Raw genomic sequence first — 26,078 nt, 5'->3', positions numbered from 1 at the left:
CAACAAAACGCTTTTAGCTCAGTTGAAATATTGCAAAGTGCCAGCACCATTATGCATCATATTCAATAAAAGTTAATATCTTGTTTCTTCAAATTCCCATGTGAGACAAGTAGTCTGAAATTATAGTTGTGCTCATCTTTCAGCGTCTAAGTCAAACAAAAAAAATTCTGAGTAAGCAACACTTCTAGAATAATTTGGATGTCCAGCGTTATTTGGAATGAACTAGGAAGGGCTGAAGAGCCTGGTTTTGTGCTGGAGTGTGTTATACTCTAGTAGAGAGGTCCAGAGGTCTTTGCTGATGTCACAGCTTGAGGAAGAAAGAAAATAAATGTTTTCACCCTTCTGTCTGTGCGCGGCGGTTACGTAAAGGGGCATGTTTGTGCACACCTAGTACAAGTACGATCAAGTCTGGCAACGATGCTGCCTACAGTTCAGCAGCTGGCATTTCTGCGTCACTGGTGAAAAAGCACAGAACGGCTATACGTGGATCCTGGTGAAGGCAGGAGGGTCAGAGCCCGCCATTCAACGCAAGGCCACACGATAAAGGGGCCATTGTTTGGAGCGGGCTTCAGTGGTAAATGCTGTTCGGGTCAGAGGTCAGGCTGTGGGGTGAATTCATTCCTTTGTCGTAATGAACCGGATATACAGGTAACTAATACAAGACAGTACACGCCGGCAGTACTCCATTGCTGATGAATCAGATTGGCAGCCTCTTAGCTGTCTAGATGCAGGAAACACTTCCCTGTTGCCTGTCAGTGTTGACTCCTTGATGAGTTCAGTGACACTGCACAGCGGGGGCAAGTTGGTCTTCCAGAAACAAGTCACGTTGCTGGTTTTTTGTGTGTGTGTGTGTGTGTGGGGGGGGGGGAGGTTTCAGCGGGAGTTTTGATCCCGAACCCGTGCGTGGTGCGGAAAATGCTGCATTACCTGTTCACTCTGTGCCAATGCACCATTAATACCGCGGCAGCTCTGCTGTGGAAACGGGGACGGGGAGACACTTCACTGCAGAATACTGCACCCAACAGTCAGTAAAACGGCCCCTTTATTGTTCCTGGCAAGTAACGGCGGAAGGTAGGTAAGCAAATCTCCCCCACTGTGGTGGCACTTAGTGAAGGGAACCTGTGCTGTCCGTAACCAAGGACAGGCAGGATTTAATACTGTCACAACGCTGTCAACCCGCGTTGATCTAGAACCAGTCACAAACGGAGCCAGGGTCAGCCCGTAAACCCTTGCCCAATATATTTAATACCAAGTGGATCTGCAAGACGGGTAAAATCGAAAGACACCCAATGATGCAGAACGCCAGATATTTTAAAGTTATGTAAACATGCGACTTAATGAGATCAGTTTCTACTCTTTCTTTCTCTCCCCCCCCCCCCCCGCCACACCAGACGATGCAGCCACAGGAATGAGATAGCCCTCGCACTCTCACGCCGCTGCTCCCACCCAGAATGCGGACTTTACCCGCCCCCGGCCGCACGGGAACGGGAAGCGAGCCCCAAGGCGGAGTGACTCTGCCGGTTTCTGCACAGCGACGATGCAACAGGGCCCAGTGAAAGCACTCTCGGCTAAGGTGAACACATAACTGAGATCCAAATTCGAAACACACTCATCCACAACCCCCCGGGGCAGACAGAGAGAGTGTTTGGTGGGGGGGGGGTGGAGTCTGTCGTGATCCTTACCCAGCCCTTGGGAGACCTCTTCTATCGTTACAATCCTTTAGAACGAGTTTGCTCTGAAGACTTTTCCCCGGTGTAATCCCTTGCCCGGGAACCTGAAGATTGAAAGAAAGGAGGGCCGCCGGCTCTTTAACCCCTGCACCGGTGGCAGACACCGCTCCTCAACAAGTGCCGAGACACCTGAGAGGGGCAGCTAGCTGCCTCTGCCCGCCCCCCCCCCCGTTTTCAGCCCCTACCCCAGATCTCCTTTTCACTCTCCTTCCCCCCCCCCTTCCCCTTGGCTTCCGCACTAACCTTCCCTCCGTCTGCCCCCACCTGTTCCTCTTGTACCTTTGGCCGGGAACACACACACACACACAGAGCTCCTAACTTCCAGCACCGGTGAAGTAGCCGCTTCTCCTACCTTCTCAAGCTGCAAACAAGTCTCGGAGCGGGTCCCGCCGCCTTAAACTCCCTTGAGTGGTGCGCTCGTCAGCCCCCCCCCCGAGTCCAATTCTTCCCTCCCCTGCTTGTAAAAAGAAGTGTGTGTGTGGGGGGGTGGATTCGCCCATCACACTCCCCCGTCCAACATTGGAAAAGAATGCGCCTTACAACAATGAAAGGTGAATGCGTGCGAAACGCCGGCCTCCCGAGGTGCTGACGTCAGCCCATTGCCCATGTATGGAGCAGGCAATTCGGATTTTGCTTCAGTGAGTGGCCTCGAGGTTGGGGCAGGTCCTTTTCAGCAGGCAGAACGAGGATTGAAACAACGTTCAGGTTTCAGGAATTACTGCAGGAAGCAGTCGGGGTGAGGGGGGGGGAGAGAGGGCGGGACAACTCCCAAGTCCCAGTTTTAAGGAGTTCTCACGCCATTGTCCCGCGAACACTTTTAAGTGTAGATTCCAGCTTCTCCCCCTCCCCCTTGTAGGGAAGAGAAAATCTCATTCATTCCCGGTCCCCGCATAAAAGCCGCGGGGGCTCCCGAGTTTGCTGCAGTTTTTTCACTTCCATGAAGTCAGAGCGAAGAGTTTTTTTTTCGCGGTCACTTTTTACACGTTGCGTTGAAATGTCTCACTCTGCTTTGAGTTAACGCTCCGGCAAGTAGTTAGGGTGGACACTTAAACTCCGCCGGCTAGTTCTGATGATTTAGACCGGGTTAGCCCCAGTGGATGTTAATGCCCCCCCCCCCCGCCGTCATCCGCCCGTTTCCCGGGAATCAGCAGAATTTCTCAGCGGAAGGCGGGGTGGGGTTACTTAAAGAGATACTTGCGGCCGTAGGAATTTGCCTAATCCTACAGGAATCACACGCGGCGGCCGTAAATCCTCAACAACCGCCCCCCCCCCAACCCCCGGCCGATCAAGGCGCCTCGCTGCCAGGATACAGACCTTTCAGCGCTAGCTACTTTGAGTCGGTCTCTGCAGACCTGCGTTAAAGAATGAGCACGCCAGTGTTGCGGGCACGTCCGACAGACTGCGTGGAAATGTTAGCGTTAGAACAAAATGTCAGCACTGAGGTCCCATTCCGAGAGCGTCTTGGTGTCAACCGGCTTCCCAATTTTCTCCTCCTCCTCGATGCTGTAGAATTCCGTCCCAGCGCTGATTTAGGCAACTGGAGTCATAGAACACCGCATAAAAATCAGCCCGCTCGGCCCAACGCATCCATACTAGCCAAATTGCCCAATTCAGCTAATCCCATTTCAGAATCGGGTTTAATGTCACCGGCATTTGTTCATTACAACGCAATACATAGTAATAGAGAGAAGTGTGAATAGTTCACTAAGTAGTGGAAAGAAAACAGAATTTTAAAAGAAAAGTAGCGAGCTAGTGTTTTATGGGTTCAATGTCCACTCAGAAATTGGATGGCAGAAGGGAAGAAGCTGTACCTGATTTGGTTGATGATATGTCTTCAGGGGCTCCTGTACATCCATCATGATGGCAGCAGTGAGAACAAGGCATGGACTGGGTGTTGTGGGTCCCGTTTAGTCCACATATCCATAAACACGCACGATGTACCTGTTCAAATGTGGCAATTGTACCTGCCTCTGGCAGCTTGTTCCATATACGCACCACCCAATGTGGGAGGAAAAAAATCGCTCACGTCACCTTAAAAAGTTTCCCCTTTCACTTTCAATCATTGGAACATATACCAAATGCTGGAGGAACTCAGCAGGTCAGGTAGCATCTATGGAAATAAATGAACAATCAAAGTTTTGGGCCGAGACCCTTCTTCGGGTCTGGAAAGAAAGGGGCAAGATGCCAGAATTTTTAAAAAATGGTGGGGGAGAGGGGAAGGTGGCTAGCTGGAAGGTGATAGTTGAAGCCAGGTGGGTGGGGAAGGTAAAGGGCTGGAGAAGATGAAATCTGGAAGGAGAGGAGAGTGGACCATAGGAGGAAGGAAAGAAGGAGGGGATAGGCAGGTGGAGAGAAGAACTAAGAAGCCAGAGTAGGGAATAGAGGGGGGGGGGGAGTTTTTTTTACCGGAAGGAGAAATCGATGTACATTCAACTAGGGTGGAGGCTACCTAGATGGAAGATGAGGTGTTGCTCCTCCACCCTGAGAGTGGTCTCATTGTGGCCAAAGAGGGGGCCATGAACTAACATGTTGGAATGGGAATAGGAATTAAAATGGTTGGCCACTGGGAAATTCCGCTTTTGGCAGGTGGAGCGGAGGTGCTCAACAAAGCAGTTTCCCCATTCTCCGTTGGGTTTCAGCAATGTGGAGGAAACCGCATCGGGAGCACCAGGTGCACTAGACCAGGGGCACCCAACCTCTTTTCTACCAAGAACCAAGGCTATTAAGCATGGGGTCGATGGACCCCAGATTGGGAACCTTGCACTGGATGACCCCTACAGATTTGCTAATTGCCTCACCTGGAAGGACTGCTCAGGGCCCTGAATGGAGGTGAGGATGGAGGTAAATGGGCAGGTTGTGGCACTTAAGTTGCTTGTCAACTTTTGACACCCTAATTAATCAAGAACCTATCACATCCTGCTTTATGTATACCCAATGACTTGACCACCACAGTCATCTGAATTCCACAGATTCAACACCTTCTGGCTGGAGAAATAGCTCCTCCTGTTGGTTCTATAGGGACATCCAGGAGGGAGATTAGTAGGGAGGGATGAATGAACCAGTGCCCTCGAGAGTCTACAGCACGGAAACAGGCCCTTTGGCCCAACTCATCATACTCACCTCGGATGGTCTCATGTGCCACGATTTGGCCCAAATCACTCTAAACCAGGGGTTCCCAGCCTTTTATATGCCAGGGGTCAATACCATTAAGCAAGGGGCCCGTGTACTCTGGTTTGAGAACCCTTGATCTGAACCTTTCCTACCCAAGTACCTGCCCAAATGTCTTCTAAATGTTAGTTCTGCAGCCTCAGCTTCTAGTTTTGGATTTTCCTTCCATTGGAAAAGACTGTGGCTATTCACTTTCTCCGTGCCCATTATGGTATTATCAAATTAATTGTCCATAAACTCTTGATCTCTCAATCTGTCCTGTTGTGACCTTCACACCTTCTTTACGTAGCTGTGCTTCACCTTCTCTGTAGCTGCAACATTATATTCTGTGTGATGCACACAAAACGCTGGAGGAACTCAGCAGATCAGGCAGCATCGATGGAAAGGAATAAACAGAAAATGTTTCGGCCCAAGGCCCTTCAACATTTGATCATGGCTGATTTATTTTCCCTCTCAACCACATTCTCCTGCCTTCTCTCCGTAAACTTTGACACCCTAACTAATCAAGAACCTATCACATCCGCTTTATGTATACTCAATGACTTGACCACCACAGTCATCTGTTGGCAATGAATTCCACAGATTCAACACCCTCTGGCTAGAGAAATTTCTCCTTGTCTTGGTTCTATAGGGACATCTTTCTACTCTGAGGCTGCGCCCTCTGGTCCTAGATCTCCCACTAATGGACACATCTTAAAAACGCAGACACGAGGAAATCTGCAGGTACTGGAAATTCAAGAAGCACACACAAAAAATGCTGGTGAACGCAGCAGGCCAGGCAGCATCTATAGGAAGAGGTACAGCTGACGTTTCGGGCCGGGACCCTTCGTCAGGACTAACTGAAAGAAGAGATAGTAAGAGATTTGAAAGTGGGAGGGGGAGATCCAAAATGATAGGAGAAGACAGGAGGGGAGGGGTGGATCTAAGAGCTGGAGAAGGGAGTGGATTATGGGATGGGAAGCCTGAGGAGAAGAGAAGGGGGGAGGGGAGCCCAGAGGGTGGAGACCAGGCAAGGAGTTATAGTGAGAGGAACAGAGGGACACACTCAGGTTGGAGGAACAACACCTTACATTCCGTCTGGGTAGCCTCCAACCTGATGGCATGAACATTGACTTCTCTAACTTCCGTTAATCCCCCTCCTCCCCTTTATACCCAAATCCTTATTTATTTATTTTATATATTTTTTTATTTCCCTCCCCATTTTTTCTCTCTCTTTTTTCTCCTCTGTCCCTCTCACTATAACTCCTTCCCTGCTTTCCACCCTCCGGGCTCCCCTCCCTCCTTCTCTTTCTCCCCAGGCTTCCTGTCCCATGATCGTTTCCCTTCTCCAGCTCTTGGCTCCATCCCTCTCCCTCCTGTCTTCTCCTATCATTTCAGATCTCCCCCTCCCCCCCACTTTCAAATCTCTTACTATCTCTTCTTTCAGTTAATCCTGACGAAGGGTCCCAGCCCGAAACGTCGACTGTACCTCTTCCTATAGATGCTGCCTGACCTGCTGCGTTCACCAGCATGTTTTGTGTGTGTTTAATGGAAACATCTTCTCCACGTCCACTCTATCTAGGCCTTCCAATATTTGGTGGATTTAATGAGTTCCCCATGGACTTGCAAACCAGATCCAACCCTTTTGTGCAGGTCTTGCTCCAGTGAGCATCCCCGCCCATGTGAAAGACTAACAATCCAGCTCGGGATCATTTTTATATTTTAGATGGATTTTATTTATTTACTTATGTATTGAGATACAGTGTGGACTAGACCCTTACGGCCCTTCGAGCCATGCCACACAGCAACTCACCAATTTAATAATCACAGGACTATTTACAATAACCAAATAACCTACCAACCGGTACATCTTTGGGCTGTGGGAGGAAACCGTAGCACCTGGACGAAACCTATGCAATCATGAGGAGAACGTACAAACTCCTTACAGGCAGTAGCGGGAATTGAACCCGGGTCACCTGCCCTGCAAAGCATTATGCTAACTGCTGCGCTATCGTGCCACCCAATCAGCAATCTCTGCTAGGATAAAAACCAAATTGCGGATTTTGGAAAATGGAAATAAAAACAGAAAATGCAGGGAACACGTTGTAAGCCATCTGTGGAAAGGGAAACGTGGATCCAGAGTAGGTAAGAGGCCAGAAAGAGGGGTCGAGGTGGATTGGGAATTCTGGAGACGGGGAAAGGTTCTGAGATCTGTGGTGAGGCTATTCGCCAAAGAAATGGGTATAAAGATACATAAGTGACCAAGAAGAAGAAGACACACATTAGGCTCTGCATTATTTAAGATGGAGACCTTGCCCTTTAATGAGTACTGATTGTTTGGGATCACAGATGGGAAGATGCAAAGGAATGGTGAAAATCAGTAATTGTTTTATTTTCAATATTCCCGCTAATTTTTTTTTACAGCTGAGCAGACTAACCATTGCTCTGAGCAGAAAATTCTAACACGGCCTGAAAACTGCACAGCACTTTAAATGTTTTTCCACCTTAAAACGTTTTGACTGGACGGCATCGGCGATTAGAGGGCCAGCAGTTTTTAACAATGGTCTACTGGCTTCCATTCTGTGTGTACTGTTACAAGTTGTAACAGGAATGTAACTTGAAACACTGACAATTTAATTATGTTGAAGCTCTAAAATGTTGCAAAGTAAAGGTTGTGGTACATGTATTATTTAGAAAATTTATGGATTATATTCATTAACACAATTAATTACAGAGTATTTCATGATTATATTAACATAGATTTCAAAATTACATTAACAGAGAATTTCAGCTGCGTGGCAACAAAGGCTATGTGCGTGGGAGCATTTCAATTACTGCGTGGTCGCACACCTGTGCAGCTCAGAGGGAACAGTGACTGTCAAATGTACTGAGATACAGTGAGTCATCGATACAGATATATTTCAAAACACAAGCACATTGAAGTAGCACAAAGGGGAAAAAGCAGAAATAAAATACGGTGTTACAGTTACAGAGAAAGTACATTGCATTTAGACAAAAACAACCAAGGGCCTTGATGAGATAGCTTGTGAGATTATGACTTTATCTCTATACTACAAGATGTCCATTTAAGATGCACTTACAAAGAAGACACAACAACTTCATTAGGAGCTTGAGAAGATTTGACATGTCTCCAAAAACTCGAAAATTTCTACAGATGTACCGTGGAGAGCATTCTAACCGGCTGCATCACCGTCTTGTATGGAGGGGGCGGCTACTGCACAGGATCGAAGTAAGCTGCAGAGAGTTGCAAACTTAGTCAGCTCCATCAAAGGCGTTAACCTCCATGGTATCCAGGACATCTTCAAGAAGCGATGCCTCGAAAAGGCAGCATCTATCATTAAAAACCTGTCACCCAGGTTATCACTTGTTAGACCATAAGACCATAAAACGTAAGAGTAGAATTAGGCCATTTGGCCCATCGAGTCTGCTCCACCATTTAAGTATGGCTGGTCCATTTTTTTCCTTCCTCATCCCCACTCCCCAGCCTTCTCCCCGTAGCTTTTGATGCTGTGTCCAATCGAGAAACTTTCAAGCTCTGCCTTAAGTACACCCAAAAACCTGGCTTCCACAGCTACCTGTAGTAATAAATTCCACAAATTCACCACCCTCTGGCTGAAGAAATTTCTCCGCATCTCTGTTTTAAAAGAACGCTCCTCTATCTTGAGGCTGTGCTCTCTTGTCCTAGACTCCCTCACCATGGGAAACATTCTTTCCACATCTACTCTGTCTAGGCCTTTCAACATTCGAAAGGTTTCGATGAGATGCCCCCTCGTCCTTCTAAATTCCAGTGAGTACAGACCCAGAGCTATCAAACATTCCTCGTATGATAACACTTACAATCCCAGAATCATCCTTGTGAACTTCCTCTGAACCCTCTCCAATGCCAGCACATCTTTTCTTAGATAAGGAGCCAAAACTGTTCACAATACTCAAAGTGAGGCCTCAACAGTGCCTTATAAAGCCTCAGCATCACATACCTGCTCTTGTATTCTAAACCTCTTGAAATGAATGCTAACATTGCATTTGCTTTCCTCACCACCAACTCAATCTGCAAGTTAACCTTTAGGGTGTTCTGCACAGGGACTCCCAAGTCCCTTTGCATCTCATATTTTTGGATTTTCTCCCCGTTTAGAAAATTGCACATTTATTTCTTCTACCTAAGTGTATGGCCATGCATTTTCCAACATTGTATTTCATTTGCCAGTTCCTTGCCCATTCCCCTAATCTGTCTAAGTCTTTCTGCATCCTTCCTGTTTCCTTAACACTACCTGCCCCTCCACCATATCATCTGCAAACTTGAGAACAAAAACACCTATTCCATCACCTAAGCTATTGATATATAGCATAAAAAGAAGCAGTCCCAACACTGACCCCTGTGGATCACCACTAGTCACTGGCAACCAACCAGAAAAGGATCCTTTTATTCTCACTCGCTGCCTCCTACCAATCAGCCAATGCTCTAACCATGCCAGTAACTTTCCTGTGATGCCATGGGCGCTTAACTTGGTAGCAGCCTCACGTGAGGCACCTTGTCAAAAGCCTTCTGAAAGTGAAATATACAATATCCACTGCATCGCCTTTATCTATCTACTTGTAATCTCCTCAGAGAATTCCAACAGGTTCATCAGGCAAGATTGCCCCTTAAGGAAACCATGCTGACTTTGTCCTGTCTTGTCCTTTGTCACCAAGTACTCCACAACCTCATCCTTAACAATTGACTCCAACATCTTCCCAACCACTGAGGTCAGGCTAACCGGTCTATAATTTCCTTTCTGCTGCCTTCCTCCTTTCTTAGAGGGGGTGTTCTCACTGCCACCATCAGGAAGGAGGTACAGAAGCCTGAAGGCACACATTCAACGATTCCAGAACTGCTTCTTCCCCCCGGTCATCTGATTTCTGAATGGACGTTGAACCCATGAACACTATCTCCTTTTTTTTCTGTGTTTGCACTATTTCTATTTTCGCACAACTTATTTAATTTAACTATCTGATACACACACACACAAATATATGTATGTATATCAGTATTGGGACCGCTTCTTTTTACCACCAATAGATCACACTCAACTCAAGTGATCACAACCTCATATTTTACTTCCTTACACATCACTAACTCCCCTTATATAGAAAGACTTATCTTTCTATAGCACCTATTCCATCCCTTTTAGGATGTTCCCAAGCACTTTGCAGCCAATAAAACGTAATCCCTGGCGTACTGTAGGAGGTTTACCAGTAACATTGATCTTTGTTGCTGTGGCTCTGGGCGTGCTCATCAGTTCAGCTCCCAGCACTGCTTCCCAGGTTGAAGCGATTGTTTTATGAGGAAAGGTCGACCACGCTGTCCGGAATTAGCCAAATTAGGGGTGGCACTAGACTCTGCAGGGGTTTCAGAGAGTGGATGTTATGATGATGTTTCCCCTGGTGATAGGAACCAGAACTAAGTATCATTGTGTCAGAATAAAAAGAAGCCCAATGAAAAAAATTAAAAGAATTTATTCCCTCTGAGAGCCGTGCATCTTTGGAATTCTTTGTGGATACTAAATTACTGAATATATTCAAGATTGGTTGTCTCCAAGGGTACGAACCTTAGCTTCCAATGCCAGGCAGAAAGAGCGACGGAGACACCTACGTGATCAGCTCAATTTCTTACTGAATGGCAGAGAAGTTGGGTTAAGGGTGAAAGTTTAAGGGGAACAGGGGGGGGACCTTCACTCAGAGGGTGGTGAGAGTGTGGAATGAGGGGCCAGCACAAGCACGCGAGCTCAATTTCAATGTTTAAGAGAAGTTTGAAGAGGTACATGGATGGGAGGGGTATGGAGGAGTATGGTCAATAGGAGTTTAACTGGCTGGGCACGGACTAGATGGGCCAAAGGGCCTGTTTTTGTGCTGTACTTTTCTATGACTCTATAACTTCTATATCTCAGTTACAGAGGAGTAGAGGAGGTTCACTAGGTTGATTCCAGAGATGAGGAGGTTAGGCTATGAGGAGAGATTGAGTCACCTCGGACTGCACTGGCTGGAATTCTGAAGAATGAGAGGAGATCTTACAGAAACATATAAAATTATGAAAGGGGTAGATAAGATGGAGGCAGGAAAGTTGTATCCACTGATAGGCAAGACTAGAACTAGGGAACATATCCTCAAGATTTGGGGGAATAGATTTAGGACGGAGAAGAGGAGGAACTGCTTTTCCCAGAGACTGGTGAATCTGTGGAATTCTCTGCCCAATGAAGCAGTGGAGGCTACCTCAGTAAATGTATTTAAGACAAGGTTGGATAGAATTTTGCATAGTAGAGGAATTAAGGGTTATGGGGGAAAGGTAGGTGGATGGAGATGAGTCCATGGTCAGATCAGCCATGGTCTTATTGAACGCTGGAGCAGACTCGATGGGCCAGATGGCTGACTCCTGCTCCTATTTCTAATGTTTTTAAGTTCAAGGGGTTGCTTTGGATGAAGGGCCTCCCATTAGAAGTGGCAGGTTCATAGGATCATCGAGCAAGGAAGAGGTTGATAGCTTCTTGATTTGTCGGGGCGTGAAACGTTACGGAGAGAAGGCGGGTGAATGGAGTTGAGAGAGAAATGGATCAGCCATGATGAGGTGGTTGAAGAAGCTTGATTGGCCTAATGGCCTAATACTGCTCCTATATCCTTCAGCCCGACGCATCCCTGCTGACCAAGGTGCCCACTGAAATCGATACCATTTGCCTGCTTTGACCTGTGTCATTTCAATCTCATCTTAATCTTGAAGCTGTCCAAATGTTGTTTGGTCATTATAAAAGTACCTACCTCTGCTACCTCCTCTGGCGGCTTGTTCCATGTGCCTACCATCCTCTCAGTTCCCCTTTAAATCACTTCCCTCTGACTTTAAACCTCGTTTTAGACGTATATGCCTTGAGAAAAACATGGGCTCTCTACCTCACCTGTGGCCCTCGTAATGTTACTGAGCTCATCCCTCACCCTCATTTGCTCCACAGAAAAACGTTGCAGCCTGTCCAAACTTGTTCTAACCCAAGCCCTCCGGTCACGCCAAGTTTCTTGACATTTACATGTATGCCATCAAACAAGCCAACACCTCTCTGGCCACAAACAGGAGAAAATCTGCAGATGCTGGAGATCCAAGTAACGCGCACAAAATGCTGGAGGAACTCAGCAGGCCAGGCAGCATCTGTGGAAAAGAGTAAACAGTCGAGCTTTCAGGCTCGGACCCTTCGGCAGGACTCCTGCCCAAATGCCCTGCCGAGAGGTCTCGGCCCAAAGCGTCGACTGGACTTTTTTCCATGGACGCTGCCTGGCCTACTGAGTTCTTCCACCATTTTGTGTGTGTTGCAACATTTCTCCAGACCAGGGTGTAATACTACATATCACACATATAACACACAATAACTTATGGAAGTAAGGATAAAATCTACAGCTGGATTACACATAAATAAACAGACTAAAGTGCATAGATTAAATATTGTAAGGTACAGAACACTTTGAATGCGATGCGACAAGGAGATCAGAACCCTAACAGCCTGAGGGAAGAAGCTGTTACCCGACCTGTTTGTTCTTGTCTTTACGCATCAGAGTCTCCTGACAGCCAAAGAGGATGCTGGGTGGATGGGTGGGATCCTTGATAATACTAAGGGCCCCCTGCTGTACTCACTGTACACTCATGATTGTGTAGCCAAGTTTCCATCGAACTCAATATATAAGTTTGCTGATGACACCGCAATTGTAGGCCGTATCTCAGGTAATGATGAGTTTGAGTACAGAGAGGAAATTAAGAATCTGGTGGCATAGTGCGAAGACAATAACCTATCCCTCAACGTCAGCAAGATGAAGGAATTGGTTGTTGACTTCAGAAGGAGTAGCGGACCACACGACCCCATTTACATCGGTGGTGCGCAAGTGGAACAGGTCAAAAGCTTTAAATTCCTTGGGGTCAATATCATAAATGACCTGACTTGGTCCAACCAAGCAGAGTTCACTGCCAAGAAGGCCCACCAGCACCTTTACTTCCTGAGGAAGCTAAAAAAATTTGGCCTGTCCCCGAAAACCCTCACTAATTTTTATAGCTGCACCATAGAAAGCATTCTTCTGGGGTGCATCACAACCTGGTATGGAAGTTGCCCTGTCCAAGACCAGAAGAAGCTGCAGAAGATCGTGAACACGGCGCAGCACATCACACAAACCAATCTTCCTTCCTTGGACTCACTTTACACCGCACGCTGTCGGAGCAGTGCTGCCAGGATAATCAAGGACATGACACACCCAGCCAACACACTTTTCATCCCTCCTCCCTCCAGGAGAAGGCTCAGGAGCTTGAAGACTCGTACGGCCAGATTTGGGAACAGCTTCTTTCCAACTGTGATAAGACTGCTGAACGGATCCTGACCCGGATCTGGGCCGTACCCTCCAAATATCCAGACCTGCATCTCGGATTTTTTGCACTACTTTACTTTCCCTTTTCTATTTTCCATTTATGATTTATAATTTAAATTTTTAATATGTACTATGGATTTGTACTCCAGGGAGCGGGAAGCACAGAATCAAATATCACTGTGATGATTGTATGCTCTAGTATCAATTGTTTGGCAACAATAAAGTATAAAGTATAAAGTATACAGCGCTCCTGATTAATGTCCCTGATGGATAATAGGGAGACCCTATGATCCTCTCAACTGTTCTCACAGTTCTTTCCAGGGGCTTCCAGTCTGATGCTTACCTACTCCCATACCAGATAGTGATCGGTATAGGCGACATAGTGGAGAGAGTGGAAAACATCAACTTCCTTAGGGTTCAGATCTTGGACAATCTCACCTGGTCCAGGAACACCACTGGGATTGTGAAACGGGCCCAGCAGAGATTGCACTTTCTGAGGAAGCTTAAACAAGCATCACTCCCCACTAACATCTTAACTACATTCTACAGAGGCGTGGTTGAGAGTGTGCTGACCTTTTGCATCACAACCTGGTACTCCAGCTGCAGGGCTGTCGACAAAACAGCCTTGCAGAGGGTGGTTAGGGGAGCAGAGAAGGTTATTGGGGTCTCCCTACCTTCTGTCCAAGACCTCTTTCAGAGTCGATGCCTCCAGAAGACACGGTACATCACTAAAGACCCCTCACACCCTCTCCATGAACTGTTTGTTCTTCTGCCATCAGGCAAACGTTACAGGAGCATCAAAGCTAAAACCACAAGGCTACTAAACAGCTTCCTCCCACAGGCAGTCAGACTGCTAAATAGCTGCTCCACCTGACTCTGCTTTGGACACTTTTAACTTGCACTGGACACTTATAACTGATTTTAACTGACATGTGGCTGTTGTGTTTTACTATTTATTGTTATGTTTATTATTTAGTGTTGCGTTTGTTATGTTATGATTGCACTGCCCCCGAGAAACGCTGTCTCATTCTGCCCTGCAGAGCTGATGTATGGTTAGAATGACAATAAAGTTTTGAATCTTCACTCGAATCTTTGAATCATTGTGAATCTTTTCTACACCCCTTCCTGCTTAGAAATAAACACTTAATGGGAAGAGAGACCAGAAGTGGAGAGTGAGCAATTTCATGTTCCTGGGTGTCAGTATCTCTGAGCATCTAACCTGGGTCCAATATATTGATGTAACTATAAAGAAGGCAAAACAGTGGCTATTTATCGTTAGGAGTTTGAGGAGTTTACGTCACCAAAAGCACTCGCAAACTTCTACCGATGTACCGTGAAGAGCATTCTAACTGGATGCATCACCATCTGGTATGCAGAAGCTACTGCACAAGATCGAAATAAGCTGCAGAGATTTGTAAACTTAGTCAGTTCCATCATGGGCACTCACCTCCATAGTATCCAGGACATCTTCAAGGCGCAGTGCCTCAAAAAAAAATTCACCATCAACAGCTGTATATTCAACCAATGAATTCCCCACTCAAAGCCTCTTGGCCTCTCAGTCCTCCCTTCAGGCCCTGCTTAAAACTGACCTCTTCCATCAAGCCTAGTCGGTTTTGTTTGTTAATGCTTTGGTGAAATGTCCAGGATATCTTCCAATTCAACAGTGCGAGGGAATTGAGGGTTGTTTTTGTTGCGATTGGTGTAAGAAGATATCATTACTGATTAGAGAACAGCGTGTTAATCATGGTTTGGTTCAGGGCTCTCTCATGTATCCTGGCTTGGAGTGGGATCTGGACCAGTTGGAAAAATGGGCTGAAAAATGACAATAGATGGAATTTAACGCAGGCAAGTGAGACTCGTTGCACTTTGGCAGGACCAACCCTAACACTAGGGCACTGAGGAGTGTGGTAGAACGAAGGGATCAGGGAATACAGGTGCATAATTCATTGAAAATGGCGTCACAGGTAGATAGGGCTGTAAAGAAAGCTTTTGGCACATTGGCCTTCAGAAATCAAAGTTTTGAGTACAGGAAAGGTGATGTTATGTTGAAGCTGTATAAGATGTTAATAAGTTGGTGTGTGCAGTTTTGGTCGCCTACATACAGGAAAGATGTAAATGAGGTTGAAAGAGTATAGAGAAACTTCACAGCGATGTTGCTGGGTACGCAAGAGCTGGGTTATTTGGAAAGATCGAATAGGTTAGGATTTTTTCCTTGGAACATGGGAGATCGAGAGGAGATTTGATAGAGCTATACAAAATTATGAGGAGTACAGATCAAGTAAATGCGTGTAGGCTTTTTTCACTGAGGTTCGGTTGGACTACAACCAGAGGTCATGGGTGAAGGTGAGCAGTGAAGAGTTTAAAGGGAACTTGAGGAGAAATGTCTTCACTCAGAGGGTGGTGAGCGTGTGGAACAAGCTGTCAGCACACGTAGCACATGAGAGCATGGTTTCAACGTTTAAGAGAAGTTTGGATAGGCAAATGGATGGTAGGGGTATGAAGGGTGCCGGTCGATGGGAGCAGGTAGATTAATTGTTTTGGCATGGACTAGATGGGCCGAAGGGCCGGTTTCTGTGCTGTACTTTTCTATGACTCTATGATTCTATCTCTGAGTCAGAAGATCATGGAACCAGGTCCCACACCTGACACTTCAGCACAATGACCTGGGCTTACTGGAAGGGGTTTACCTGGTTTAGAGGACATGTGCTATCACAAGAGGCAGGATTAACTTGGGTTGTTTCCTCTGGAGCACCGGAGGCTGAGGGGAGATGTGATAGAAGCTTATAAGATCTTGAGAGGCATAGATAGAGTAGACAGAGAGTGTCTGTTTCCCAGGAACCAGAGGGCATTCATTGAAGGTGAGAGGGGTAGGATTAAGGGGGTGTGTGAGGGTTAAGTAGTTTACTCAAAGAGGGTGGGTATTTGGAATGCACTGCCTGGTATGGCAGTAGAGACAAGTAACATTTGAGAGTTTTAACAGATGTTTAGATAGGCACATTGATAGAAGGAAGATGGAGGGATGTGGACATGGTGTAGGTAGGAGGGATTAGTGTTTGGGTGTTTTTGATTTGTATTTTAGCTGGTTCAGCACAATATTGTAATGGCCCGTTCCTGTGCTGTACTAGGAAAAGGTGCTTGTCTTTCGGATGTGATGTTAAGCAACTCCCCACCTACAGTGGGGAATGATAGATTAGAAAAACACAGAGTTATCACCGGCAACGATTATCCCCCACTCGTCATTACACTGGTCGTTGTGACCCCATTGTTTGTGACACTCAGTGTGTTCAAATCGCCCGCTGTGTTTTCTCCATTACAACAGTGACCACGTTTCAAAAGCATCCCATTTCATGCGAGATACTTCAGGATATTCTGAAAGGGACATCAAATTTGCTTTAGAAATGCAAACATTTCTTTCAAAATGCCATAATCGAGTGGGCATGCTCACGGGTAGGCCCATCAATCAATGAGCTCGATACCAAGTTCTTAAACTGTCAGCATGGACAATCAGTCTAAACAGTAATGCTGTGTGCAGATAAATTCCTCATGGCTGTCAACAGAGAGCATTCCAAAACCTCGGATTCCAAATCTCTCCCATTCAATAGGATGAAGAGGCAGCGTGCTTTCATTTCAAAACAAATCGGTTTCCACGCAGGATTAAGGCTGCACAGATCAATCCAGGATCATTTTCACTGGATTAATGCAGTATATTCATCGTTGTTCAGACACATCTTCCTATCCTAAACTACTTTCGGGCGAGCAACGCTCAAAGAGGCTCGACACTGGGAGACCTCCACCTGTCGTGACGTTTCCACGCCAGAGCAACTGTATTTTCTCCACGAGAGCTTGCGTAGCGATGTGCTTAGCCACTAACGGCCAAAGAAGTTTGAGCCAATAGAATTCAAAGGTCAACTGAAGGGGTAGCCAATCAGGACCGAGGCGAATGAATGGGGGAGGCTATAAAAGCGTGAGCACTCCCAGAGAGAAACACCAACAACCGTGCACTGAGGATGTCACCTCAACTGGCGATGAAACGTCTGCAAACTAATTGCCAAGCTCGGCAAATATCTCAACATCGAACATCTCAGAAGGCTGAGAAGACGTGCGCCTTCTGGGTGCGGCCCTGAAGGCGACCCGATTCCTTGCCAATGTGGCCAACTGAAGCATCGTGGGAGGTCAAAATATTGAGGCAATGGTTGCGGTTGTCAGAGACTTCTGCACTCTCTGTCTTCCTCTCTCTTCCAAGAGACAATTTGCTGATTCTCGAGTTGGGGGAACTCGGATAAGCAGCACCGCAGATTGTAACATCGAAACAACAAGCTGTTGGTCTGCCCTCTTTCCGTGATACAGACATCCCACCCTGCAAAAACTCATTTCAGGGAGGTAGCACCATCAATTTGCGGGAGACTCCCGGAACTTCCATGAGAGGTGGGATGTCTGCAATAGAGTAGCTCCTTAGCAGCTAGCCAGCTAGTTTAAATAATGTTAGCTATGCTGATGAACGAATGACACCTGTTAAACTCACCTCAACAGGTCTTTTACAGTCTTAACCCACCATGGGCAATAGAAAAGTCACTGTTGCAAACAGTGCAGTGAGCAACACTGTCATTATTTTTGACCCCTATTAGGCAGGGGTACACTTTAGTGTAGTCTGGGGTGATGTACGTTTTATGTTTTCTTTTTCTGGAACATTCTGCCATGGCGTGCTCTCTCTCTTGCTCTCTCTCTCTCGCGCGCGCTCTCTTGCTCTCGCTCTCACACTGGCTAGCTCTATCGCTCTCTCTCTTGCGTTCGCTCTGAAAAAAATGATTTCCGGGATATTGTATATAATTTGCGGGCATCAGGGAGCCGCTATTAATATGCGGGAGACTCCCGGAACTTCCGGGAGAGGTGGGATGTCTGCGTGATATCTCTCTTTTCTTGTTAGTGAGAGAGAGAGAGAGAGAGCCTTTTGAGACGTCAGAGTTTTGGATTAGACAGAATTTTTGATGGACTCTCGATCACGGTCTCTGTGGGCTTGCATGGTGGATGGTGGGTGGTGGGGGGGAGGAGGGAGTATTGATAGTTTTGCTGCTGATTGTGTGTGGGAGGGGAAGGATGGCTTTGGGGTTCTAATATTTTTCTTTCATTCACTCTTTGGGGTTTTGTCTGTCGTGTGGATGTCTGTGAAGAGTAAGAATTTCAGGTTGTATATTGTTTACATTCTCTGACATTAAATTGAACCATTGACATAACCATATGTAATTCTTCTATAGCTTCCCTGCTGTTTTTTTATTGTCCTTCAGCAATTCAAGATGGTTCTGCAACCATCTTTTCCACTTGTTCTGTAGTCTTTAACAACCTGACTACTACTCCATTCCTCGGAGCACCTAATATCCACACATTTGTTGTGTTTTCTCTTCCTTTGTTGCACTCCTCAAATGCCTAATCTTACACTTCTCTGGATTAAATCCTTTCAGACCAAAAGATATAGGAGCAGAATTAGGCCATTCAACCCATCAAGTCTACTCTGCCATTCCATCCTGGCTGCTTTATTTTCCCGCTCAACCCCATTCTCCAGCCTTCTTCCTGCAACCTTTGAAGCCCTGACGAATCAAAAACCTATCAACCTCCGTTTAAATGCACATCTTCCCACCTTTGTCTCTAATCGGTCCTACCTTCACTCCTGTCATCCTTTTGTTCTTCACATAACTGAAGAATGCCTTGGGGTTTTCCTTTACCCTACTCACCGAGGCAAGGATTAGGCAAGGATTAAATCAGGGTTGCCAGGTGACACGGCTCAAGGGGCTAGGAGGGCCTGTTCTGTGCTGTATCCCAATAAATAATAAATAAAATAATATTTACAACTCTCGAATCCTCCATCATCACTCCTAAGGGGAGGGAGGATTGATAAGTGATAGGTCAAAGTTGGAGGATGGTGCTGGAGCAAGGTGGTTTGTGATCTAATTCACATACGATGTGTTTCTTGCTAGCTAGGGCAGTCTGAAGATAATGAACTCTGAGCTGAATAGAAATACGCCTTTTGATTTTGTGCCTTATATTCTGTGTTTCTCACTCGTTTTTGTTGCCATTTGCATGATTTGTTTTTTTTTTACGTGTGGAGGAGGTTGATTTTTTTTCCTCTGAACAGGTCCCATGGCTGTCTATGGAGAAGATGAATCTCAGGGTTGTATACTGCATGCATACTTTGATAATAGATGGACTTTAAATCCTTTGAAACAACACTTTAAGGTGGTACTTGACAAGAAAAGCTCACGTATTGTATGTATTTCTCCAGGTTGATAAGTTTATTCACTACTTAAAGTCAGAGGAAAATGGAAAATCCATTGAAAGTCATCGTGTATTTTTTTAAAAGTCTGTCACGAGGCCACACAAATTTAACATATAACAGATTGTGCAGTCTAATCCCATCACTTCTGCCAGATATATTAATTTTGATCAGTATAATGGGTTCATTAATTTTCTTACCTAAAGACCCATTTACTTAATCCCTTACCATCTGTTTTCCCCTCTGTTATCACCTCTTCTGCTGAAAGTCCCAACTTACGCTGAGCTTAATCCTACAAGAGGACCACAACTTTGTTGTAGGGTTTGGAGGTTTGTGTGCCTCAATGACCTGGAGAGCTATGTTGGCTGGAGTCAGGTCTTTGTGCTTTGGCTCTTGGTAGGGTCACCCTTGCCGAACAGGTCAAAGGGTAGAGGCCAGACTGAATGTGGTCCACCGGGTGGTCCTTGAGGTTTAGGGGTTCAGCTTGGGACTAACAACCCAAACTAGTAAAACAAAGTTGTTATGGGAACAGCAATGAAGGATCCTTCTATATATATATGATATGATTATGAAGACACGTAGTCCTCTTTTATTGTCATTTAGTAATGCATGCATTAAGAAATGATACATTATTTCCTCCGGTGTGATATCACAAAACACAGGACAAACCAAGACTAAAAAAACTGATAAAACCACATAATTATAACATATAGCTACAACAGTGTAACAATATCATAACTTGATGAAGAAGTCCGTGAGCACAGTAAAGTTCAAAGTTTCTCAAATGTCCCACATCTCACGCAGACAGGAGAAGGAAGAAAAACTCTCCCTGCCATGCCGACCACAATCCGACTCTGAGTCATCCGAAAACTTCGAGCTCTGATCAGGTCTCCGACACCGAGTACTGAGCGCCATCTCTGTCCGAATGATTCGACCCCCTTCTCGGTCGCCAAAAGCAGGCAAGGCTGGGGATTTTGAGGCCTACCCTCCGAAAGATTCCCAACCGCGCAGTAACAACAGCAGTGAATGGGCGTTTCAGAAATTTCTCCAGGTGTTCCTCTGTGTTTTCACGTCCATTCTCCATCTAATCAGAATTGTCCACAGCCCCTATTTAACAGATACGATATCATTTTTTCACCAGAGGGCCGCGCACGCGCAGGCACGCCGCCATCTTCTCCTCCCATCTGAGTGCAACGGTATTTCTGAGTCTCCACCCGGGACTTGCATGACTGACAGGAGTGAAAACAATGAGGAAACTACTGACATGATAGAGGAAGCCCGGAACACCATCAGAGATGGAAGACATTCATTGCTGCCCTATATACCAGCGGCGTAACGGACAGTAAGTAATGTTCCTTAAGTTTGTTTTAGCTGGGGGTGGTAATGGGGACAAGCTCCCACCACCTATTTAATGCTCCCAAAGCCAAGAGTCTCAGATCTCCTCTGACAACCAAGTCCAGCTCCTAACCTTCATGTGTGGCTTAGCTACTAAGTCCGACGGAACTGTTTCTCCTGACAGGAAAGAAGGCAAAGGTGGGTTACTGGCACCTTAAAACCAGTCGCTTTGGGCAGATGGGGCTCACCAGCCTGGTTGGCAGCTCATTTAGGAGAAGGAAAACTCTGATCTCAGACCTCTGCTGCCTTGCGGCTATACGTACTCATGGAGAAGGCTTCGGGAGTGAACCCCGAGGGAAAAATCCAGAGCTGGAGTCCCTAAGGCAGTGCTATATTGAGTTCAAAACTTACTAGAAACTCCTGCAACACAACTGGTACCAAACTGTATCAGTCCCTGCTGTTCCTTTAGGCTCATCAGATGCGTGGAGAGGGGGAGCTTGCTACCTGGGCAACAGCTTGCTCTCCATATCGTACTGCCCCGACTTGCGTATCTAGACAACTAGGATACAATATCCATGGTCGACCCTGACCGACGGAGGCCTCACTCATGTTGGGCTAGAGTTGTCAGGGCAGGGAGGGCTGTTAAATTGTCCAGGTACGGAGCCTTGGCCCTCAAAGGTCTAGCCTGAATTCATAAACCCAATTAAATCTCAGCCTGTCACTCACCCTATTAAACAGACACATACTTGGCCGCCTGATGCCAAGTATTACTCTGTATGACAGGGTGAGCAGCTGGCTGACAGGTAACTGATGTAGCATATATACTCAGTGGCCACTTTATTAGGTACAACCGCGTACCTGCTCGTTAATGCAAATATCTAACCAGCCAATCATGTGGAAGCAACTCAATGCATAAAAGCATGCAGACATGGTCAAGAGGTTCAGTTGTTGTTCAGGCCTAACATCATAATGGGGAAGAAATGTGATTTAAGTGACTCTGACTGTGGAGTGATTGTTGGTGCCAGATGGGGTGGTTTGAGTATCTCAGAAGCTCCTGATCTCTGGGATTTTCACGCACAACAGTCTCTAGAGCAGGGTTTCCCAACCTGGGGTCCACAGATCCCTCTGTTAATGTTAGCTGTCCATGACATAAAAAAAAGTTGGGAAACCCCTGCTCTAGAGTTTACAGAGAATGGTGCGAAAAGGGAAAAAAAAACATCCAGTGAGTCCAGTTCTGTGGGTGGAAAGGCTTTGTTAATGAGAGAGCTCAGAGGAGAATGGCCAGACTGATTCAAGCGGACAGGAAAGTGACGGTAACTCAAATAGCCACGTGTTACAGCAGTGGTGTGCTGAACGCACAACATGTTGACCCTTGAAGAGGATGGACAACAGCAGCAGATCACGAACATACACACAGTGGCCACTTTATTGGGTGCAGGAGGTAACTAATAAAGTGGTCGCTGAGTGTACAGGCTACAGGCTCTAGCAGCCTACTATTTCACCAGGATGTATCACCTAGGATGTGGCGTGTGGCCAAGTGGTTAAGGCGTCGGGCTAGTGATCTGAAGGTCGCTAGTTCGAGCCTCAGCCGAGGCAGCGTGTTGTGTCCTTGAGCAAGGCACTTAACCACACATTGCTCTGCGACGACACTGGTGCCAAGATGTATCGGCCCTAATGCCCTTCCCCTGGACAACATCGGTGGCGTGGAGAGGGGAGACTTGCAGCATAGGCAGCTGCCGGTCTTCCATACAACCTTGCCCAGTCCTCAGTCATCACCGAAACCGATGGACAGCCAAAGAAGAAGAAGATCACCTCGGAGTCCGTTAGGATTTGACATATGGAGTAAGAATGAAATATAAATGCCGAGATGGAATTGCATACACATTCACACATATAATTTCTTGTTGGGGAAAGGTTGAGCCTAAATGTTCTAAAGTTACATGTTGGGTTGAGTTGATTGGCCCTGAGCACTGGGGTGGACGCACCCCTCACCCAAATGCTTCTCCCTCCTGCCATCTGGCAAAAGGTACCGAAGCATTCGGGCTCTCACGACCAGACTGTGCAACAGTTTCTTCCCCCAAGCCATCAGACTCCTCAATACTCAGAGTCTAGACTGACATCTACATCATTTATTATTATATTGTGATTTGTCCTCTACTGTGCCTATTGTCTTATTTATTAATTATTGTACTGCCCTGCACTGTTTTGTGCACTTTATGTAGTCCTGTGCAGGTCTGTAGTCTAGTGCAGTTTTTATGTTGTCTTACGTAGTCTAGTGTAGCCTTGTGCTGTCTCATATAGTCTAGTGTAGATTTGTGTTGTTTCATGTAGCACCATGGTCCTGGAAGAACATTGTTTCGTTTTTACTGTGGACTGTACCAGCAGCTTGTGGTCCAAGCAGAGTCCACTGCCAAGAAGGCCCACCAGCACCTTTACTTCCTGAGGAAGCTAAGGAAATTTGGCCTGACCCCTAAAACCCTCACTAATTTTTATAGATGCACTGTAGAAAGCATTCTTCTGGGGTGCACCACAACCTGGTATGGAAGCTGTCCTGTCCAAGACCGGAAGAAGCTGCAGAAGATCGTGAACACAGCCCAGCACATCACACAAACCAATCTTCCATCCTTGGACTCACTTTACACCGCACGCTGTCAGAGCAGTGCTGCCAGGATAATCAAGGACACGACCCACCCAGCCAACACACTTTTCATCCCTCTTCCCTCCAGGAGAAGGCTCAGGAGCTTGAAGACTCATACGGCCAGATTTGGGAACAGCTTCTTTCCAACTGTGATAAGACTGCTGAACGGATCCTGACCCGGATCTGGGCCATACCCTTCAAATATCCGGACCTGCATCTCGGTTTTTTTGTACTACCTTACTTTCCTTTTTCTATTTTCTATTTATGATTTATAATTTAAATTTTTAATCTTTACTATCGATTTGTACTCCAGGGAGCATGAAGAGCAGAATCAAATATCGCTGTGATGATTATACGCTCTAGTATCAATTGTTTGGCGACAATAAAATGACAATAAACTTGACTTGACTTGGGAGTGATTTTCCCTTTAGGCCAGACTCTGTACCAGGGGTAAATGCTTAATCAATTCTTTGCTGTATTGCGGGATAAACGGTAGGCTTTGGTGGACTGTAGATCAAAGTCTTTTGCTATTGCTTGCATGGTGGGGGTGGGGCAGTGAAGGGTGGGTGGTTGTGCTCTTGCACGTGGGGGATGGGGAGACTTGATGCTTCTACTTCTGCTTGTGTGCGGAGGGGGAAGGGCTGCTTTGGGGTTCTGATGTTTCTATCATTCATTCTTTGGGGAGGTCTCTTTGTCTTGTGGGTGTCTGTGAAGAGTAAGAATTTCAGGTCGTACACTGTACGCACTCTCTGATATTAAATTGAACCACCAGAAGCATTTTAAACTTTGAAAGATCTCACTTGGCATGGAGGGGTGAGAGAAGTTTCAGTCCAGGCACCACATTGAAGACAAATGCTGTTAAAAGATGGAGAGACGACTGAACTCTTATACTGCATTGAGAACTGCTTTTTTTCCGGATGAAGCAAGGCCCAGATGAGTGGATGGTGGTGGGGGTAGGGGGCTGCTCTGAGTTTAAATTAAGGAAAGAAGCTGGGCAGGTGAAAGGGGTTTCAATGGGAGTGCCTTTTTGTGTCAATGATCATGCTTCAGTTCGATTTAGCCAAGTTCCGGAATAACTGGGTTGGGGAGAGGCCAATCTTCACTCGACTGAGAAGTGATTCAGCAAATGCGGACAGGAAACAGCAGCTTGGTGATAAATCAGTCTCGGAGCAAAGGGGAGGCACCGAAGGAGAGTCGTGGGGTTCAGAGTTAACGTGGCCACAAAAGCTGCATTCAATGATAAGGGGCAGAGAGGGTAAGCTATAGAACGAAAGGAGAGTATATATGAGGCAGGAAGAGCTGAATGTGACAGGAAGGCTGTAGGATTATGGGAATGAAATTAAATTAGTGAATTCAAGGAAAATCCAACAGGGTAACTAAGGAAGGAGAGGGCCTATGGGGGTAAGGACCGCAAAGGTACGTGAGGCCAGAGGATCGGGTAATGTTATTAACAAATACGTGAGGCCTTTCTTAATAGAATATGAACATAATGTTGATGATGTGGTTAAAATCAAGGAATGTGAAATATTAGATAGGATAAACAGAGTTATAAATCATGTAGTAGGAAGCTAATCATTGATAAATAACAAGGTGAAGGTGAAGTATATCCTGTGCAGTTAAGAAGCAAGGGAGAAAGCTGCAACTTTTTCACTACAACTTTCCAGACCCAACTGGGTACAGGGACTAGTTGAGACTAAGTCACTGGATACGGTACTGGGCACAAGTCTAAAGGCACATCTATCTAGCTATAGCTATATACATACGGCTAGGATGCCTAAGACTTTTGCACAGGACTGTATTTGTCAATGTAGAGCGAAGATCGAGTTTGTAAATCTGGTGGGAGCAAAGGATGTTGGGAATGGCGAGGGTGGAGCGCCATGGGAGGGGTGTGTGACTGGTGGCAGAGAAGGAGTGCCAGGGGGTGGGGAGGGTTAGTGCGGGTACAGATACACCCAGTCCTGAGATATCATTGCAGAAGTCTCTATATTGCTTCCCTCTCCCTCTCCCTTCCCCTTTTCCCAACCACGAGTCCCCTCTCCCTGCCCCCTTCCCACTCTCATTCCACAATAGAGACCCATATCAGAGAACAGTTTATCATCACTCACATATGTCATGCAATTTATTTTGTGACAATGCATAAAATTACTACAGTACTGTGCAAATATTTATTTATTTTATTTAGAGGTACAGTGTGGAACAGCTCCTTCCAGCCCAACGAGCCGCACCACCATCATGACCAATTAACCTACCAACCGGTACGTCTTTGTACTGTGGGAGGAAACTGGAGCACCCAGAGGAAACCCACACGGTTCACGGAGGAGAACGTACAAACTGCTTACAGGCTGCACCACATTTGAACTCCAAGCTCCGTCACCCCAATCTGTAATAGCGTTGCGCTAACCATGTGGTTTAACAGAGGTCAATACGTTTTTGATTAGCAAGGGTGTCAAAGGGTATTAGATTATGAGAACACTCAGCCCTCTTCTATTGTCATTTAGAAATGCATACATGCATTAAGAAATGATACAATGTTTCTCCGGAGTGATATCACAGAAAACAGGACAAACCAAAGACTAAC

At 46.2% G+C, this 26,078-nt stretch overlaps 1 protein-coding gene and 1 long non-coding RNA gene across 10 annotated transcripts in view; one reads left to right on the top strand and one right to left on the bottom strand.

The window, feature by feature from the left end:
- luzp1 (leucine zipper protein 1) overlaps positions 1–3,713 on the bottom strand; it is a 199,329-nt gene extending 195,616 nt beyond the window's left edge. For 7 of the 9 annotated variants that reach the window (XM_063035119.1, XM_063035116.1, XM_063035121.1 and 4 more), the window contains exon 1: positions 2,083–2,260. The gene's annotated coding sequence lies outside the window, so the exon portion shown is untranslated. Of the gene's footprint in view, positions 1–2,082; positions 2,261–3,541 lie in introns of those variants that run through there. The other 2 variants (XM_063035122.1, XM_063035120.1) reach the window with 1 other exon arrangement.
- On the top strand, positions 873–26,078 carry LOC134338924 (uncharacterized). Its single transcript, XR_010016310.1, has 3 exons — positions 873–1,071; positions 20,669–20,869; positions 25,683–26,078. It is a non-coding gene; the product is annotated as an uncharacterized LOC134338924 (long non-coding RNA).

The sequence above is a fragment of the Mobula hypostoma genome, chromosome 28 (genome assembly GCF_963921235.1).
Source record: "Mobula hypostoma chromosome 28, sMobHyp1.1, whole genome shotgun sequence".
Taxonomy (NCBI): Eukaryota; Metazoa; Chordata; class Chondrichthyes; order Myliobatiformes; family Myliobatidae; genus Mobula; species Mobula hypostoma.
This window is presented reverse-complemented; position numbering and strand designations above follow the sequence as displayed.